Source organism: Carassius carassius, chromosome 1 (assembly GCF_963082965.1).
Source record: "Carassius carassius chromosome 1, fCarCar2.1, whole genome shotgun sequence".
Lineage (NCBI taxonomy): Eukaryota > Metazoa > Chordata > Actinopteri > Cypriniformes > Cyprinidae > Carassius > Carassius carassius.
The window spans coordinates 5,559,012-5,577,722 of record NC_081755.1 but is presented as its reverse complement, the minus strand read 5'-3'; the positions used below and the strand labels follow the sequence as shown (position 1 = coordinate 5,577,722).

The 18,711-nt window shown below is 36.9% G+C and overlaps 3 long non-coding RNA genes across 3 annotated transcripts; 2 read left to right on the top strand and 1 right to left on the bottom strand.

Moving 5' to 3' along the window:
- Positions 1-1,087: 1,087 nt before the first annotated feature.
- On the bottom strand, positions 1,088-3,002 carry LOC132139971 (uncharacterized). Its single transcript, XR_009433692.1, has 4 exons — positions 2,891-3,002; positions 1,802-1,944; positions 1,372-1,428; positions 1,088-1,162 (listed from the first exon to the last, which is right to left on the bottom strand). It is a non-coding gene; the product is annotated as an uncharacterized LOC132139971 (long non-coding RNA).
- On the top strand, positions 2,823-4,057 carry LOC132139964 (uncharacterized). The gene is made up of 2 exons (XR_009433690.1): positions 2,823-3,003; positions 3,728-4,057. It is a non-coding gene; the product is annotated as an uncharacterized LOC132139964 (long non-coding RNA).
- A 189-nt stretch (positions 4,058-4,246) lies between these two features.
- Positions 4,247-5,967, top strand: LOC132139967 (uncharacterized). Its single transcript, XR_009433691.1, has 5 exons — positions 4,247-4,425; positions 4,646-4,738; positions 4,843-5,190; positions 5,456-5,580; positions 5,891-5,967. It is a non-coding gene; the product is annotated as an uncharacterized LOC132139967 (long non-coding RNA).
- The last annotated feature ends 12,744 nt before the right edge of the window (positions 5,968-18,711 follow it).

The following is an 18,711-nucleotide window of genomic DNA, read 5'->3' as shown; positions in this document are numbered from 1 at the left end:
TAAAATGTCTTCATTTTTGTTCACAGAAACGAAATTGTTGTTATACGTTTTTTCATCTCATTTAGTCGCGTTGTTATTATTATTTTGCAATATTTCTGTTTCCTATGTCTCACTGTGCAGACGCAATTGACGTCACATCCTCAAGCCCCACTCGCTGCATTGTTTAGATACTTTATCTATGTATCTATCCATGTATGTATCTATGTATCTACTTTGCAGTTATTTTAATGTACATTGATACATTACAATTGCAGTTTGAACTGTGATCTGTCATGCCACGTTAATGCCACAAAATTCACAGTTACATTTACTTTTGTGGAAAACTTTTGTGTCTGCAGTATGTATATAGAGTGCCCAAAATGGTAAAAAAAAAAAATAATAATAATAATGAGCCACTCCTTTTCTTTTAAATAATAGAAGGATCTGTGAAGGGCGTCAAATTAAAAAAATGACTTGAGTGTATTTGTGTAATGAACTTACTCTGGCCTCTTCCTTGGTGGTCCCCTGAGGGTCTCAGGACAGCAAACGTGTGCTCTATGGATTGAACACAATGTTGTTACATTTTTTTAGATTTATTTAAATGCTGTGAGATGCGTTTCAGATTTCCTTTATCCATGATTATGCTTTTACCTTGTGTGTTAGGGTGAGCAGCACACCAGTCGTCTCCGTCATGGTCTGGCTGAGACATGCGCAGTGGAGCTGAGAAACGTGGAGTAGGTAAGTTGAATCAAGCAGTTTAAGTGGAGTAATGACGGTTCATAATCTTAAAAGGACAGTTGCATACATATAAAAAAAAAAAATGTGTTAATTGTATAAAGCGATTATGAATCTTCAGAAGATTGGAATTAAGCCACTCATATTGTATCCGTTACTTCTACAATCTCTGTATGGACTATGGAAATGTGGGAACAGAAATCCCTGAGTTCATTGGATATTTTCAAAACACAAATGAAGATTTAAAGTTTTTGGGTTTAGAATGACATGAGTAATTCACAGAGTTTTCTATGATTTTAACTTTCCAGTTAATTGCATCAAATTTTGATCTACATTTATTTTTCCAGCTAGCCTAATACAACTAATTATTAACCTTGGAAGCTGGGGAGACTCTCACACCCGGTCTGTTGTTGGTCTTCCGTGTCCCATTGTTGCTGATTGACACATGCTGTTGACAATTGGGGGATCATTAGTGGCTAAAATTAAAAATCACCTTTAAAAATGGGTACACTGGTAATTCTTAGAATTTATTCACACAAAATAGGACCAAGCAGTGCAGCTGTATGCTTCAACAATTGGATAGCTGTAACTTTTATTAAACATTGTAGATTTGGATATAAAAATGAAATGAAGATAAAATATAAAGTTTAGACTTACAGTTGCTGAGAGCGTTTACTGCTCTGCTCTGTGAAACCTGAGGTTGCACATTAGGACCTGATAATAAAAATGTAACTTTTTGTGTTCTGTCTGTTATACACCTTTAATCTTATTACATACTGGGTCATTTTGTGTCAGATCATCAAAAATTCAGAAACTTTCCTGAATCAAATTTGATATTTTCAATATTTTTTTTTTCTTAAACCAAAATATTGAATGTCACAAGATTGTTGAAGTCAACAGATTTTACTAATATAGCTACCAATCTTTATGTAAAAAATAAAATAACAATGCTGCCATCTTTCTAATTCCATTGTTATTTGGTTGTTAAATCTTCATGTTGACCCCCCCCCCCCTACTCTCTTTTATTTATGGCATTCATTTTTTTATTAGTATATATTTTTTTTTATTATTATTATTTTCCATTTACCTTTTTTGTTAAGTTTTGGAATGGCTGGAGGTTTTGGTGCAGGTGGAACACTTGCTTTGTTTGCAGCTTTTCTTTTTTTAATGGGTGCTTGTTCTGCTGCCTCGTCGTCTGATGAGTATTTATGATCTGTACTTGTTTTCTTTCTAGGAAAACAAAGATAAAAAGAACAACTGCACACATTCATTGCCTCATACTCATAGAAATGTGCTCAATAACTTTTCTGCAGTATTTCTCCTTAAAGGGTTAGTTCACCTAAAAAATATGAATTATGTCTTTAATTACTCACCCTCATGTTGTTCCAAACCTGTAAGACCTTTGTTCATCTTTAGAACACAAGTTAAGATATTTTTGATGAAATCCGAAAGCACTCTGATCCTGCATAGACAGCTTTGCAACTACTACCTCAAGGCCAAGAAAAAAAAGGACTATAGTGGTTCAACCTTAATTAAGAAGTGAGGATAATACTTTTTCAAGTTATTTTTTTTCTGTGTCAGTCTCTGACATGCATTCATGACAGGTGCTGATGCAGGAGCCAGCATTTTGAAAAAAAAAAAGCACTGTTTTAACAATGACTTTAATACCTTCCTGAGATGGTAGTGGCATTGATGTCTATGGGGTATTTTATCAATAATATCTCAATTTGTGTTCCAAAGATGAACGCAGGTCTTGTTGGTTTGGAATGACATGAGGGTGAGACATTTTTGGGTGAACGCTCCCTTTTATGCCTCCCTTAAAACAGTTTATACTACTGGGGTGTTGAATGCTTGAATCTGATTGGCTGACGAACATTCTGAGGTGTGCAATTATTTTCTGTGAAACGCACGGTGAACGTAGTTCCAGGCAGCTCTCTTGACCACATTACTGTTCCACATCACTTTGCATAGTAAACTGTAATAACAAATTACAGGACTAACAAAAACCAATCAGCCAATCAGATTCATTCAACGGCCTCGTAGCATTTAATGGTTTAATGCACAGCTAGCCGTGCATTATCCCTTACTTAAATGTTAAAGATAGATGACACATGAAGGCAAATGATGCCATTTTCATTTGTTAAATCATTTCATTTGTCTTTTTGCCAGGACCTACTTGGGAATCCTTTTTCCAGCAATTTCAGGTTCTGAGTTTATGTCAGAAGTATAGCTGGCCTTCTTCCAATTGTTGGCTACATTCTGAAAAGATGCTGAAAACAAGAAATGCAGGTACGGCTTCAGTTCTGTTTATTAAAGCTATATGGGATCATGTTTTACAGTGTATATAAATGATGTGCAAAGATTCTGAAAAATGAAAAACAGGTAAATAGTGGGCGACCGATATATATTTTTTTTTTTTTTTTTTGACTGCCGATATCTCAAGATATCAGGATGGCTGATATAAAGTGAATATATATATATATATATATATATATATATATATATATATATAATTTTTTTTTTTTTAAATGTTTGAGAAACTTGAAATGATTTGAAAATGAATTGTATTAAGAATAAAAGTGTAAAATAAATATACTTTAGATGATAACTTCCTGATTCTGTAATTCTATTTCAGTATTTTTCTCAAATAAAGAAATTATTAAAAATATATAAACAAAGAAAGTAAACATTGTAACCAACAGGGCACTTGGTAATCTGGAAAGTTTGTGGAGATGGCTCTCACTGCAGAACACAAGATCCTGATAATGTTTGGGGTTCAGACACACTGTGTCTGTTTAAATCTAGATTAAAACGCACCTCTTTGGCCAAGAATTCAAATAATGCATCTCATAATTTTGGACTGCAGTTATATCTGAGCAAATGCATATTATTATTTTTTTAGCTTGGGATAAACTAATTAATTTCACTTGGCTGGAACAGCAGCTATGCTAATGATGTCTCTATTTGTTTCTCTGTTTCTGCTGGGATCTTCATCCCGTGGTAACTACTGTAGGATTTACACAAGCTCCAGTCTGGATCCAGAACACCTGAGAAGAGATGATGCTGACCCTCAGAGGACCCCAGATGATGCTAACCCAGAGACAACATACAGAAGTACCACATTTTGCTATAAGTTTGATTGCATAATTGCTGTTAATAGTGTTAATCGTCTGTTTATGTCTTCTATTGATTTTTCCGATTTTTCTACCATATGCACATAAACTGACAGTCATCACTGAAAAGCTACTACTAAATATTTTAGAAACTTAATTTTCTGTAAAGTTGCTTTGCAATGATTTGAATCGTAAAAAGCGCTATACAAATAAACTTGAATTGGATTGTGCTATGGTGCTCTCATTCTCAGTGCCATCAAAATAAAAGTCCGGCCTCGAACGCATCAGCCAAGCAGAATAACTTATCAGCTGATGCCGATATTTGAAATATTGGCCTTGGTGATATATTGGTTGACCACTACAGGTAATCTGGGGAAAATCATTGTTTAATTTACAGCATCATTTACTCTTACCAGACTCGTGCAGGATTCTTGCTCTGTCGGGTCCACCCTTTTTCTGGCTGTGGTGCCTCCATTGTCCTAACACTCTTCAGCAACCTGTCAAGATCTTTATATGGTGGCCACCAGGAGTAGCCATCTGCATACCAGGACTTGGCAGCTGGTCCAGTCGTCCCTTCTCCCTCAAACTCCATGATTAGGTACATTTTTTTTTTTTTTTTTTTTTTTGCAAGCCTGAAACCCGTATTTTTTATTAACTCTTAAATGAAACTTAATTTTGAACAATGCATTTGAAATGCATGAACTATGAAACAAAAAGTGCTGATAAAGAATTACTTCGTATGTAAAAGAGGAATTGAAACGAATTGATTGTGATAGGGGACAAGAAAGATTTTGCTCTCTATTTCCTCAAACTTGCAGAAATCAACTGTTGTTGAGAGGTCATCCACTAAATGAATGCCAAGTGTAGAGGATGGCAGTGGATAGTCAAAAAAGGATTCCTGGTGGTTGAAGGTATTGTAAGCAACATAAATTTCATCCCTTAATGAAATTATGTTTTGCAGCTTAGCAACTTTGCCGTCAATGCAAACGTGACTGTTTGCCTTATCCAATTTCAGAGTGTGTGGGTTTGTTCTCAACTCTTTATATTGTGTCGCCTCATGGAAGGATGCAGGAAGAGGACCAGTCGCATGTGGTTTTTTGAGCAGATGTGGCCTGGTTTTGTGAGTTTTTTTTGCAGCATCTTTGCATTTCTGAGAGTCTTTTTATTATTTGACTGAATGGGCATGTTGGTTTCCTCAGAAGTCTTTTGAGTTTGTTTAGGTGATTCTCATACTTGAAAGCACTGAAGTTGTCAAGGACACCATGCTTTTTTGCATCATCTGCAAGATGTACAAGGCAGTGTGCATTGTAGGACAAGAATTGTGGACCATACAGTTGACCAAAGTGAGAGACAAAGAGTACCAGTAAGTCATTAGCATAATCACAGTATTCTTCAATCAAACTGTTGATGCACATGATGAAGATTCCCACAAAATTTTTGTACACCTCTGTGTTAAGGAGATCTTTCATCATGACCGGTCCGGTATACAGTAAAAACTGCCTAAACTCGGTTGCCTTCCACCTATCAATTTCTCTCAGTGCCCTTGGTTTCCTTGCAAACTCCATGGGCACACTTCTCCGAGCATTTAACAGTCTTTCTGACAATGTGTTTATTTGAAATCCTGACAGCCTACAAGTCAGAGGACCCATCTTAAGCTACAAGAGAAGAAGCCGTCTCATGATTCCGAGGCACACAAGGTGCATGTAGTCAAGGGGGAAACCAGAGACCATGTTTAGGGATGTTTCTTCAAGAGGTGATGGACAATGATGATGGTCAGCATCGGTCTTATTTCTGAAGCTCTCATTAGTTCTTAAAGGCATGTAAGTTCTTGGAAATGTCATTCTATTTTCTAGGTACAAACCATCCTGTGTGCATTTTTCACATCCGTGATAGCCTGTGTGACCTTTAACATTTTTCAGGACTGCATGGGCAGGTGCATCACAGACCATTGAAGAGAGTATTTCAGAGATGAATTCTTGAAGGTACTCTGCTAGGGATGTAGGTTTACTTGTGCCACAAAATAAACCTATTGTCACAGGTTCCTCTTGTTTGATGTTTTGCAGTGTCCCTAGGATGGGCCAGAACTGTGTTGCTGAGCTCTTATAAAGTGGCAAACCATCAATGCTGACCTGAAGCTCCACCAGCTGGGTGATCTCCTCCGCGGTGCCTGGCGGTGGCACTGGACGGCCCTCGGCGGACGGCACGACACTCCTCCGCCGCCCGGTGGACGGCGACGGCTCCTCCGGTTTTGGGCAGCCGGCAGGAGTCCCCCGTTCCCTGCTCCTTCCCGTTCCGGCGGATGGCAGCAGGCTCCGGCCACCTGGCAAACGGCGCAGACTCCTCCGCTCCCTCACGGACGGCAGCCGTCTCTCCACATCGTGGGCGGCCGGTAGCGAGTTCGCCCGTCCCCGGCAACTCGCTCCAGCCCACCGCCTCGAGCGTCCATGGCGGCACACTCCTCGCCTGCTCGTTGGCACCGCGGATTCACCACAGCGGCGAGGGATCTTCAGCAGCGCGTCCCTCCTTCTCCCGGGTTTCGGCACCACTGTAATGATATTAAACCTTAATATTCATCCGGAAGAAGGAGGCGGGAACCGGCGGACAACCAAACAACATTTTAATAATTCAAAATAAACACAAAACAGCGCACCAGCCTCTCACGGACGACTGGTGCGCGCAAATAAAAACCAAAACACAACTAAAAGCCCAGGCCTGGTCCTCTCTCGTCCTTCGCTGTCGTCGCTCCAGTTTTATATCCTTCCATCTCCTACATGGGACTCGAGACCGGCGGTGGGCCGCAGGTGCCACTGATTTGCCCAATCACTGCCGGCCTCACTCGTGTTCCCACGTCCCTCGGCCCCGCCCCACTCGCCACAGTGTGAAAATTGCGCAGAATGTCAACATTCTGATGTAGCACCTCTGCAATTGAATTCAGCACTCCGAAATGGTAATACTGGCCACCAGCCTTGTCTTGTATTTCAGTGTTTAAACGCACAGTTCCTAGCAATGTCCTCAAGTCTTTTGGCAGATTTAAACTGTGTAGCCGTAGAATGTTGAGCAATGAATTCAATGCCACATGTGTAATTTGGTGTTCAGTAGCCCAGGTTGCCAAATCATCATCTAATGAATTTGGATCTGATTCTGATTCTGTGTCTGATTCACTGTCATCAGGAACACTTCTGACATCTTCAGTCTCATCAACATGAGAGAGACACTCCATGAATGTATCTTCATCATCATTTTGACCTTGAACGGTTTTACTGTGCATCCAACCCAATTCTTTCCCCAAAGTTGTTGCCTGTATTGTCTGCAGTTGCTGATCCACCTTGTCCTTTGCTTTTCGTCTCAGTGTCCAATAGGATGGTTCATTTGAAGCCATAGTATTAAGACCTTAATACAAACAAACCTATTTTTTTGTTGTTGGTTTACTGGCCTACCAAGTCTAATGCATTAACATAATGTACATACCTTTTAGTTGGTTGATGGATGGTAATGGATAACTTTCTGTAGTCAAATTAAACAAAGGACTGTTAAATGCTGAAATTTAAAATAACTACATAAAAAATAAACTATTACATATCTAAATTTTCAATTGAACTGATGCATTTTATGGTTAAATAAATAGTTTACAGTACAATATAGTATATCTGATTTAAATCAGAGATTGACAGTCTTCTGTAATTGAGGTTTAAACATAGATTTAATTCTCTTTTCATCACATTGTGTTCTTTTAAAACAGCAGTTGCACCTAAGAGATCTGTTCACATAAAATTATACATTTACACAGACAAAAGTTCGGTACTGGTTAGATTTTCATGTGTTTGAAAGAAATGGTCTTAAGACTGTTTATTTTATGAAAGTAAATTTTCACTGTACATATATTCAATGTAAATCTTTTCACAATTGTGTGCATCAAATCAGCGTATTAAAATTATTTCCAAAGAATCATGTGATCACATTAGAATTCTGTACTACTCTAAGGTTGTATTTATTTAATTCAAAATACAGAAAAAGGGTAATATTGTGAAATATTATTGGAAATTAAAAATATGGGTGTCTTATTTTAATATACTTTATATATATATATATATATATATATAATTTTTTTTTTTTCTGAGATGCAAAGCTGGTTTTTCAGCATCATTACTTCAGTCTTCAGTGTCACATGATCCTTCAGAAATCCTTCTAATATGATGATTTATTATCAGTGTTGGAAACAGTTGTGCAGCTTAGTATATGTATTTTATGTATTTATTTATTTCTCTTGAAACCAGTGAAACTTTTTCAGGATTCTTTGATAAAAAGTTAAAAACAACAGCACTTATTTAAAATAGAAATCTTATGCAACAATAACAGTAATGGCGTGCTTGGTGTCAATCTAATCTTCAGGTGAGAGTTGAATGGCGCTTAGTGTCTCGCGAGATTTTAATTGGGTTTCCTCTGTTTCAAGCAAGGCATTCGATTGGCTGGTAGGTGCTGATGTCGCGCTGCAAGAACAACATGGCACGGGTTCAAAGCCTTATTCAACTGAGAAAATTGATCAGCGTCATGGTACAAGCGAAGTCTGAATGGTTTGGTAAGGTAAACTTGAAACGAAATCCCCCAACCGTGAGTTTGTTAAACTGTTGTCACTGAACAGGACTTTTTGTAATTTCGCCTATGTTTACCTGTTAACTGGACATCATATACGTTTAGTGCTTGTGTAACTTGATCCGGGCCGCTGTTATTACTTTAGCTCGGAGCCTCTGTTCATGGTTGACTTGCCTTACATTTCTCAGAGCTGGTGGGTCACCATAGGAGGGGTCTAAACCAATCCGAGATAGCCCCTTACGACGTCCAATACTACAGCTAACTTGTGGGAATGAATTAGTGATGTGTCGTTCGTGAACGAATCGTTCTTTTTGAACGAATCTTTTAGGTGAACGAATCGTTCTCGTTTACGTAATCCACTGACTCATATTTCTCGTTCAGTGAAGTTCCTCCCTTCACAGCAGCGCGGCGCTATAAGCAGCGCTATAAGAAAAGTTTTGCACTTTTCCATGGACACTCAGAAAAGTTAATGTTTAACTAAACTCTGGTAATTGTGTTGTATTTCATCTGCCTCTGGTAAAGAAATTAAGTAAAACCCCTTCTGCTCTTCCTTGTCAGATATCCTCTGTGTGTGTGTGTTGGACTGAGCATGTATATGCCCTATTCAACTACGCCACTGATTAATGCATACAGAGGAAACACACATGTGTCATTCTCCAGCTTTCACCCATCTTTCACCTATTCTGTAATGCTGACACTCGGTCTTCCAAAGCAGCCAAATGAGGAAATCTGTAAACAGAAGAAGACCTGTAAAAGAATGATGGGACATTAAATTAATAATGGCAATAATAATAATTATTATAATCTTAATCATCATCATCTATTATTTATCTAGCATTTATTAACTTCGTTTCAGTTGAAGAGATGTGCCTTTTGCTTTATCACGGACGTCAGAATGAGAAAGTGTACACAGGACCGCGTCATGCAGAAGGGCAGGATCATGGCAGAACCAGGGAAATTAGTCATTAAAAGTATAAATGTACTTGTTCTTAGTATTCCATAATAATAGAGCCGATTTTACTCATTGAGAGATTTATTTGTGAGGGAATAATTATTTTAATTTTATTGGAGCCTCACACATTAAACACTGTAAAAACTATGTTATTAATTTGTTCCTGGCCCTAAAGAAATGTGAATTGCTCATTACAATAGGCCATGCTCTTGGAACTGAAATAAGTCAAACCTGTTCAAATACACAAATTAGTGAACCTTTTTGAACAATTAGGAATTGTGTAACAATCATTTATACATTTTATTTATCTATTAGACATTTCATTTCATTTTGCCTGCTTGGCCATTTTGCTTTTTTAATTATATGATGTGATATGATGTTGCTATGTTGCTGTCTTGATGTCAGCCAATCGTTGCATTGCTGATCATGGTATAAACTTTAGAGTATTGATACATCAATACAAATGCACACAGAAGGGCACATGAGTTTCTGGGTGAGAGACTTACCCAGAGGTGGAAAACCTCACTGTACGCACCAATGACACATTGTGCTGAAGTGACCAGACTTCAGGAGACTGAGGACATCCAAATGTCTCCCTTCTTGAGCCTCCCATTGGACATGGTAGAGCAGTTTCCAAACCAAGCATGCCTGTGTGTAATGAAAAACACAATTTATCATGATATGCATTTTTCAGACCATTAATTAAAAATTGAACAATTCCTTCTTAACATTAAACAGTATAGGGCCTTCAAAATGATGATACCAAAATAACATTTTGTTAAGAACCAGAATTTAAAAAGGATATTAAGATGTAATATTTTATATTTCTTGGAATACAATGCTACTAAAATTCCTAAAGTCAATTGATTTTACTAATAGATCTACAAATCTCTGTGTAAAAATAAAAAACACAGTGCTGCCATTTCTCTAAAGGCAGATGTGGCCTAATGGTTAGAGTCAGACTTGTAACTCAAAGGTCTCAATACGGACAGAAAACAACTGAGATGCCCTTGCTCTTCACCCCCGATCTCTCCCCTGGCACTGCCCACTGTCCGAGGTTTGCTGTGCGTGTTCACTACTCCTAATGTGTAAACTAACTTATGGGTTAAGTGCAGAGGTCAAATTACTAGTACTTGGCCTTCACTTTCACTAAAGTCATTTTCACCCCTGTAATTTTGGCTTCAACTCAGATGAAAATAGTACAAGAAATTACTTGTCACAGACAAAGTTGATATTTTTATGGACGATCTTATAGTTGAACACCTCCAGAGGGACAACGCAAAAAGAGCCGCAATTCAGGTAAAGACTGTTTGTTATTTATGCCTTAGGAATTTTTTTTTCTTTGTATTATTCTAAATATTTTTAAGGAAACGAAATCATGCTAAAGACTAGGAGTAATTTTTCCTTATTAATACTAAATTAATTTTATTAATAAAATAGTAATATTAGCAAACGCCCCTAGCAACCGAACCTAGAACTGAACTGGTTAGATGCTCCGCTGACGACCCTGGATTGACATCTTGCATTTGTAATCTAAAGGTGATACTTGATTACAGTGTATTACAGTGGAATAGAAATACAACACTTCCCAAAAATACCATAAAACAGTTGCAACTGCTACCAGATTGATTCCAGTAACGTTTAGATCTAATTTATAGCGTCTTATTAACTCACTCATCCATTGCATGCAAAACATTTATTCTCTTTGTCTTTGTCATTTTTTCCTCTGCTAAAAAAAAACTCTTAAGCCTCTTAAAAGTCCTCATCCTTACTCCTAACAAGTTTGACCTTAAGACCTCTTTTAAGGGTTAAGATGCTTTCTGAATTACTTTACTAGGATTTTTATTTAATTTTAAGAGTAAACACCCACATTAAGAACTTTCTTAGGATTTTGTCACTAGGAGCTACTCTGCATTAATACGGGCCCAGATGTGCTATTTAGCTGTGCTATCTATCTGTTTAGCTGTGCATTTTCTGAATGAGCACTGTGCCAATGTTTGTACTTTAATTATTCTTATTTATTTTGATTATTTTAATTTCTTCTATGTAACGCACTTTGAATTACCACTGAGTATGTTATGTGCTATATTAATAAACTTGCCTTGCCTGTCTGTCCCTGCATGTTTCTGTTGTACTGAAGGGTTCATTCTAAAACCTGTAGAAATTTCCTGCACATATATTGTCAATGTATAAATAAAACAATATCCTGCAAAAAAAAACAAACTGCAGAATTCCTGTAGGTTATTTTTTTTAAGGAAAACTGTTTAATTCACAACTAATTAACATATGGATGCACCTTGCACTTCTCTTACATGTTTGATTTACTTTAAATTCTATAAGATCGTTTTAATCACTGCATTTTAAAAATTATAAAGCTCCTTTAACAGGACCGCGTGCAAAACGCTTTAGACAGCTCTGGGGAAACGCTCACAATCCCACAAATTGTCATATGAAAAAAACATACATTTCCACGCATTATTCCATATTATACTACTTACTTCTCAACCATTTGCAAATCAAAGCCGAATGCTTGCACCATAGATCGGCTGCTACGCGTTGATAGCATATAGACAGTAAAGTTTGATAGAGTAAAGTTAAACTCCTATGGTAAACTCGCGTCTGGGTCTTCTGGTTCTTCGCTTGCATGCATGCTTATTGGCGACTCGCATATATCGCCACCTATGGGTTGTTGAATATGTTTTATATGTTCTGAATATTTTCCATACCTTCCAGGTACCCAACACTGTGCACAACCGATTCATTTTAATTGTTAATTAATTTCGTAAATCTAGCCAATTTAGTTAACATATATTCTAAAGTTTATATATAACTTATATTTACTAAATTATTGTGGTATGTCACTTTTTGACAAGGTAACGCAATATATCATTATATAAATGTACATTTAAAAAAAAATAAAAAATAATATACATTTTGTGCGCGTGCCAAGCCCGCGAAACCTGCCAGTGGGCATATATAAACAGCGGTTGTGACCACCGCGCGCAGAGCCCGGTTGTTTTCAGTGTAGCAAGTGGACGTCCTATTCTACCAGCATTCCTGAGGTAAAGTACTTTTTACTTAACCGATTTAGGTACAATTACTTTTAAAACATACGAACCCCCTACAAAGGTAAATGACACTTAAAACTTTGAAGAAAGTAAATAATAAAATCTAAGTATAGCATTCTATAGGTAAAGATAGGCCCCTCAGGGTAATCAGATAAATGAGATAACTGCCACTTACACCTAATGAACATTTTTAATTGTCTCAAAATTGATTAAATGTCTTTTCCAGTAAATGTACCACTACTTTTCACATAAACAATGGTTTTCCGGGTTTTTTTCCCCACCGTCCACTAGTCACTATAATGAAATACCGTTAAATGCCGTTACGTCTGTGACGTCATTTGGGATAACCTACTAGAGAAAATACGCTCATATTGAAATGAACTTTTCCGGTTCTTCAGTCATGTCCGTGATGTTATTGTTACTTTAAAATAAATAAAATATACAATTATTAATAATACTATCTTTACTTTGTATGGAAAGCACGTTGTCACAGGCTTGGTTGCGAGCGCGTGAGCGCTGGTGGTGTACGCAGCCAAGCCTGTGAGAGCGAGAGACGTGGCTTGTAGGCTAAAGATGAGATCAGATCTATAATGAAATCGGCCATCCGTCTGTCTGTCATATTATTAATACCACTACATTTAATAATATTTATAAATATTGTTTTATTAATAGCAATAATAATTATTATATTTTATTTCAATCATTATTGTTAACAGTGTTAATAATAATAATTATTATTAGTATTACTACTACTTCTACTATTAATAATAATTAAACTCAATAATAAAGTTATTATTAGTATTAATACTATTCGTAATTATAATGACAATAATAATTATATTATATTACTGTTAACAGTTTTAAAAATAATAATACCAATTAGTAGTAGTATTTTCAAGAAAGAAAATGTATTTTACTGACTTAATGTGGTTTCTTAGATGCATCAGATGCATTACTGCATTCTTCTCATGCATTTTTTCTCAGCCTTTATCTTTTGGAATTTATACCATGAAAATAATTATTCTCTTCTCTTTTTTTCAGTATATATTGCAGTCTGATTATTGTAAGTGATAAAGCAGATTAGTCTAAAATCATTGCCGAAATGTAATGCATTTTAATTCGTACAGATATATCTTACTCATATTTAGATGTTTCTAATTTCTCTCCCCTTTCCTTGTGTGTCAACAGCAGCTAACTACACCCCAACGGCTCTTTTAAGAGCCCTAGCACATTGCGACTTTGTCTTTGTAAGTATATGTTTTGAATGCCTACCAGATACATTCTTAGTATTTAAAAGTTTAAGTCAGATGTTGGCCTGGAGACTCATATAGATTTCATGATTCAATTTGATTCGCTCTTGCAGTTTCTGATCGCTTTTTCAATTCATGATACCAATGCATTTACCAAAACCAACCCAATGATTATCTTTTTTTTTTTTTTTTATTAGATTTTACATCGTTTTCAAGTGCCTCCTCCACTGAGTTTATTTTCTTGCCATCTTTTATTTCAAGGTAAGTAATATTATTTAACTTCACTTCAAGCTTTGTTTATTATTTTTATTTTTTATGTAGTCATAAGACTTTTATGACTTTTATGTAGTCTAAAACTTATAAGTAACTTCATGTGTTTTTAATGATGGGTTACCATTTGCACAGTGAATTTTACACAGTAATCAAAATAAAGGGATTTCTATGCTCTGATTGTCTCTGACAGACATATTTCCCAGAATTTGCTTCTTGAATTTCTCTGGCAGCCCAGCAGCCACTGATCAAGGTAAGTGACAAATATTAAGAGTGGTGACCTTCATTAAATTGTTGTTAGAAAAACAGAAGCACATTCAGACATTACACTAAAATAATTTACAGGCTTAAAAATGAGTGAGGACAAAAGAGAACGTTCAAGGCAATATCTAAGATCCTGGAGAGCAACTAAACGTGTTCTTCAAAAGATATCTACACAAATTAACAACACTGAATTGGACAGTCTGGAAGAGTCCGAAACAGTCACAGAAGGTCAATGGGATGCAGGTGATACCTTAGGTTCCACGGAGAACACAATGAATCTATCATCTCCAATGTCCTCTGAAGCATCCTGGCCTTCAGAAGAAACTGACTGGGAGGATGACTTGGAGGAAGTCATGGACACTGCAGAAAAAAAAGATGGTACATCTGACCAGGAAGACAGCATGGCAAGCTTATTCCTGGAAACAGAACTGGCATCCTGGGCTTCTCAGTTCGAAGTAAAGAACAATGCTGTTGATCATCTGTTGAAGATTCTTCAGAAACATGGCCACCCTGATCTTCCATCCTCTGCTCGTACTCTGCTCAAAACGCCAAGGAAAATAACCACAATGCAGAAATGTGGCATGGAGTATTTGCATTACCCACTGCGTCAACAGTTGCTGGACAAACTGGATAAGTACCCTGTTGAAGAGATCCTGAACCATGACACAATTAATCTGTCATTCAACGTTGACGGTATGCCATTGTTCAAGAGCTCAAGTAAAGTTATGTGGCCTGTGCTCTGTGCTGTCCACCTCAAGCCCATCATCATTTTTCCAGTAACTTTGACATGTGGAAACAAGAAACCCACCGATCTGACTTTCCTAGATGATGTTATTGCAGACCTCAATGATCTGATGTCTCATGGCCTTCAGTATAAGGAGAGAAATTTATCTATTAATGTTCTCTGCATTGTGTGTGATGCTCCAGCAAAAGCCTTTACGCGAGGCACAAAGCTGTGCTCTGGGTACTATGGATGTGATAAATGTGACCAGAAAGGTGAATGGTTTAATAAAGTAACATTTCCAGCCACAGAAAACCTAACCTTGCGCACTGATGATTCATTTAGGAGCCAAGTTCAGCCTGAGCATCACAATGCCAATACTCCACTCATCCAGCTGCCCATGGATATGGTCAAAAGCTTCCCAATCGACTACATGCATCAGGCATCAGGTGATGAAGAGGCTTCTTGTCAGTTGGACCCGTGGAGAAAGAAGAGTCAGGCTCTCCACCACCCAAAAACAAGTAGTCAGCTCTAGGTTGCTTCAGCTTAGGAGTCAAATTCCTTCCATTTTTGCTCGCACCCCTCGTGGCCTGGATGACCTGGAGAGATGGAAGGCAACAGAATTCCGTCAATTCATACTGTATACAGGCAAGCTTGTGTTGAAAGGAATTCTTGGGCATGACATGTACCTACATTTCTTGGCATTCAGTGTGGCAATGTGCATTTTAGTTTCCCCAACACTGGTCAAGAAGCACTCCGAATATGCAAGATGCTTGCTCAGCTACTTTGTCAGCAGAGGACGAGAGCTCTATGGAAATGAGTTCATAGTGTACAACATCCACTCAATGCTTCACATCACTGATGATGCTGTACAATTTAATGGTCTGGACAACTGCAGTGCATTTAAATTCGAAACATACCTGCATACGATCAAGAAGATGGTACGAAGTGGAACACACCCTCTTAGCCAGATTGCCAACAGGATTGAGGAAAGATGTGCATCCACAATTAAAAACAACAAAGACAGACAAACAAAGAAGAGCAAGGATAGAGCATTCATCCTAGACGATGACAAAGGCTGCGAGATCACAAACGATGAGGAGAAAGATGGACATGTTCTTTGCAGAATTTATCATAGTTCTGCACCATTGTTCATCGAGCCCTGCCACTCATTTTTTCTGGGGGTGTACAACTTCAGTAAAAAACAAACGACAATGAGGTGGATCTCCAAAAAACTAACTGAAAAGAGAGCAATCAAGATCGAAAATGGAGACACAGTGACATTCATGGCCATCTTACACCAGCAGTGAATCTTTTTTTTATGTTTTTGTTTTTTTGTATTAGTATGTATGTCGTCGTTGAATTCACGGAGGAGTCGACAGTTGGCATTGTAGCCCAGTGCTGGACACACAGGGAAAATGGGGTACAAGAACATTTTTCATAACCTTCCACATTAACAATATAATCTTAATCAAAAAAATAAAAATTAAGAAATGTATGTACATATTTTAACAATGTCTCTGACTTCACTGGACGCATTCTAGGAACAATACAGCTACTGGCCACCTACAAACCCCACTAAAAGGGCAAAAAAAGAAGACGTTCCAGATGAGCAAAATTGGATTTCCAGGAAAATCCGTGTATTGGCAAATACTGGTAATGTTTAATTTATTTTGAGGATACTTTATCAGATTGTACATTATGATTAAATTTTAATTGTTTTACCATTGGCTTTATATTTTTAGACAATTTTGCAAAGGCCCTCAAGTGGTGTAAAGCAGCAGAATACCATTCTGCCATGGAGAGTGATGTTGACACATACACAAAAAGGCCAAAAAGAAAACCTCTCCGGTATGATGACAGCAGCGATGGTATGCATTACTTTCAGTCTTTGAGTATTGTGTAGTCCAATAAGACCTTCTGATAGTGAAACAGAAAAAGTCATATCATTATCAACTTTCAAACAATACATTGTTAACTGCACATTAATAATGTGTGATCTATTTAGATGAGACACTGCGGGCGACCCCAAGAAAAAGAAAGCATCAAGGTACCATTGTATATACCATTCAACAAATGGCAATTTAAATTCAGGTTAAAGTAAATTAACATTTTTCATGCTATTTAGATGGACCATTTCCTAAAAAAAAACCATCAATTGTTGAGAAAAGGCCAGACAAAGGTATAAGTATATGTGTATGCTCTTTTTAAACAACCAAATAAATTATTTAAAATTAATGTTTAAAATGAAAATTCCCCCCCTGAAAAATATTTGTTATTTTACATGTCTTTGATACAGCAACAGAGGCTACACTTCCCATCCCACCCCAACATAAACCAAGTACATTAGTACAAACACATCAAACAGTATAGTCCCATGAATACATAAAATATATTTTCTGCAATTACATGTAATTATTTTTTGTCTTTGTATACTCAAAATAGAAAAAGTCAAAGAGTCTTCCCAGAATGCAACCTATGACCATTCAGATCCCAGTACATCACATGATTTATCTAAAGGTAGAATTGAATAAATGCTTTAACTCTATGGGGTGAATTCATTAAGAATTAATCGCGTTTTGTGTACAGTACACTGTCTGTGCTGGTTTATAGCCAAATTGATAAACTAACTATGCAAATGGAAATTATTATTGGATAAATTACTGCTGCCATGATCTATACAGAAACTTCATTTTAATAATTTTCACGATAAATGTATTATTTTAAATTATTTAAGAATAATTTGTCATATATATAAATGTTGTACTTGTTGTACAGAACATAATGGCAATGACTTAATTAGATTGCAACTGCTTAAAACATTCTATTGGTGCCTAAGACAGGTTTTTATAGTAAAATATCACAGGCAAAAGTGGCACATCCATTTAGTGGATTTGTCTCAATGTTTTTCAAGGTTCAAGTTGACAACTGTGTTTTTATCATGCTTGCAGATCTTGATGAATCACCCATATTTGATTCTGTGTCCGTGGCAGAATATATTACTGAAGGTAAAATTTAATTTTTATTCAACATCTGTAAACTTTATTTGAATTGATTTTAGATTGAATTGAAAGTAGCTGATGTTAGAAGTTAGATGAGAGAATGATAATAACATTGTGTATGCAACAAAATAACATTGTTAAATTAGTCATATCATGAGGAATCAAATTTCACAAGAGTGACTTTTCCCACACAGGATAATTCAAAGTTGAGTGCTTGTTGTATAACATTACTTAACTTTTTTAGAGGAGAGACAAACATCTGCAAGGGCTGACAACACAACGACCCAATGACCCAACGAAGAGTGAACTTAAAGGTACTTTTTATAGGCCTAAGAAACACATGCATCGAATGTAAATTCTAAAAAGAAAAAGAGTACATTTTGATACGGAGTTCTTCCGTTAGATAGTGCTTTAAGTGAATTATGGTGTAAAGTTAATTTTTCCTCCTATTAGATAGGTTTATGATGTTTTTATTGTAGTTAATATATTACACTAACATTAGGCTACTTTTTGGCTCACCAAGTGTGTAACTTGTCTAATTGCAGAAACACTGGAGGTTCTGCTACGAAAAGTAGACAGCCTGGCAGCCACCCAGAGAGAAATACTCATCCTACTGAGGAAACGCCAGGGTCATCAGAGAACGGAAGACATCCTGGAGCTCAATATCGCTCAGAGCAAAGAGGAGCTTGAGGCCCTTGACCACGGTCTCAAAGACTCTGATTTCAGAAAGAGAGTGGTGAGTATTTTGGTTATTTCCAGGGCGCATG